Source organism: Carica papaya, chromosome 9 (assembly GCF_054855325.1).
Source record: "Carica papaya isolate Zhongbai chromosome 9, ASM5485532v1, whole genome shotgun sequence".
Taxonomy (NCBI): domain Eukaryota; kingdom Viridiplantae; phylum Streptophyta; class Magnoliopsida; order Brassicales; family Caricaceae; genus Carica; species Carica papaya.
Window position 1 is genome coordinate 23,570,420 of NC_142317.1, and position 2,418 is coordinate 23,572,837.

General features: G+C 29.9%; 1 pseudogene; it reads left to right on the top strand.

Annotated features, from left to right (window-relative positions):
- The first annotated feature begins 530 nt into the window (after positions 1–530).
- On the top strand, positions 531–2,149 carry LOC110816838 (papain-like; annotated as a pseudogene).
- The last annotated feature ends 269 nt before the right edge of the window (positions 2,150–2,418 follow it).

Genomic DNA, 2,418 nt, shown 5'->3' on the forward strand with positions numbered 1-2,418 from the left:
TCTCCCAGCCATTAGATTAATCTTATATGGGAAATGAATCTGGACCACACGATTGGATGCAATTAGGGTCGTTCAATCGTGCTTGAAGAAGAAATGGATCTGAACTGTCTGTAAGTGTGGGAGTAGATCTGGGCTGTCGGATCTGTTGGCACACAGATCGCTCGCGTAGCTTCTCGCATGGATGCGTGTCTGCAATGCGGCACATAGTGATTGGCAGTCCACATGGACATTTTTTTGTTATTTTTACTTTTGCCCCCGTTTTTCATATTTTTTTTCAAATAAGTCATTTCTTATTTCTACTTTGGCCATGACTTTTGAAAATTATTTTTAAATACACCTAAAATATATATTTCTCCAAAATTTCAATTAAAAATTAAAAATTAAATTTCTCTAAATTATTTATTATTATAATTTAACTATCCTGGGCCTAAATTTCGGGCCCAGTTATTATAGGTGCTAGCTGCATGAATGAGAAGAAAATCAAAAAAGAAAAACATTGATTGAAAACACAAGCTTTCTAGTATATAAACCAATATGATCCTCCCATTTCTCTTCATCCATTCCCACACTTGAGAACTAAAAAGATATAGATAGTGTCACAATGGCTATGATATGTTCAATTTCAAAGTTTCTTTTCATTGCAATATGTCTTTTTGTTCATATGGGTTTGTTGTTTAGTGATTTTTCTATTGTGGGTTATTCTCAAAATGACTTAACATCCACTAAGAGACTTATTCAGCTATTTGAATCGTGGATGTCGAAGCACAATAAGATTTACAAGAATATTGATGAGAAAATCTATAGATTTAAAATTTTCAAAGACAATCTTAAATATATTTGAGACAAATAAGAAGAATAACAGTTATTGGCTTGGATTAGACGTGGTTGGTGAATGAATAATAATGAATTCAACGAAAAGTATATTGGTTCCATTGCTGGAAATTATACAACAACCGAACTATCCTATGATGAAGTGCTTAATGAAGGTGATGTAAATATCTTGGAGTATGTCGATTGGAGACAAAAAGGAGTTGTCACTCTCGTAAAAAATCAAGGTTCTTGTGGTATGAATTTGCTATTTTAATTAAATGTTTTGTATTTATATATTAATTAACATATCTTATGTGTGTGTGTGTATATATATTGATTAAGTACTTTATTTAAATAACTGTGGTTATTTTATTATAATAAAATATATAATTTTTTATTTAAAAATAACGTAAGTAATTACTGGGCATTCTCAGCTGTTGTAAGTATAGAGAAAATAATTAAGATTAGAATTGGGTACTTAAATTAATACATAGAGCAAGAACTACTTCACTGCAACAGACGTAGCTACCGGTGCAAAGGAGGTTTCCTTTGGAGTGCATTTCAATTAGTGGCTCAATATGGTATTCACTATAGAAATGCTTACCCATATGAGGGAGTGCAACGTTATTGTCACCCAAGCCAGGTATATTTACATTATATATATATATATAATATTAGTACCATAGGTATACACTCATTTTTATAAAAACATTGAATACCATTAACATTAGATCTTCTAAGATCAGATAATTTTACAAACACATCAAGTTAACAAGAATCTAACATTTACTTTATAATTAACACATATAGTTGCTTATTTAATCTAAAATTTTGCTGATAAAAAAATCATTCAGAAGAATTCCATTTCTTTATTTAATTATTTTTTCCTTTTTTAATTTTTTAATACAGAAAAGTCCTTATGCAGCCAAAACGGATGGGGTTCGACAAGTGCAGTCATATAATGAAGGGGCTCTCTTACAGCAATTGCAAACCAACCTGTGAGCGTTGTCCTTGAACTTGCTGGAAGAGCTTTCCAATCATATAGAGGGATAATTAAAAAATTAAATAATTAATTACCAAATAAAAATTATATAAATATTAGATAGAGAGTAATTAATTCAATTTTTTTAATGTGATAGGGAATATTTGAGGGGCCATGCGGAAACAAAGTAGATCATGCAGTAGCAGCGGTTGGGTATGACCAAATTACGTACTTGTAAAGAATTCATGGGGTACACGATGGGGTGAGAATGGATTTATAAGAATTAGAAGAGGCACTGGAAACTCCCATGGAGTATGTGGACTTTACACAAGCTCATTCTATCCTGTTAAAAATTGATGAGATCACGACTTTTTCATAAAATCACTTATATATATATATATAATTTGTATACTTATTGTTTGTTGAATATAATAAATTACAGGATTAATAAATTATGTAATCCTATATATGAAATTTTGTGACAAACTTTTATATTGCTTGTTATATTATTTGTAATAATGTTTATTTTGATTGAATAAACTCTTATATATACTTTAATTTGTCTTCTCAGGATACTATTTTGAGTTATGCAGTTAGTAGACTTTTTAATACTATATATTTTTATA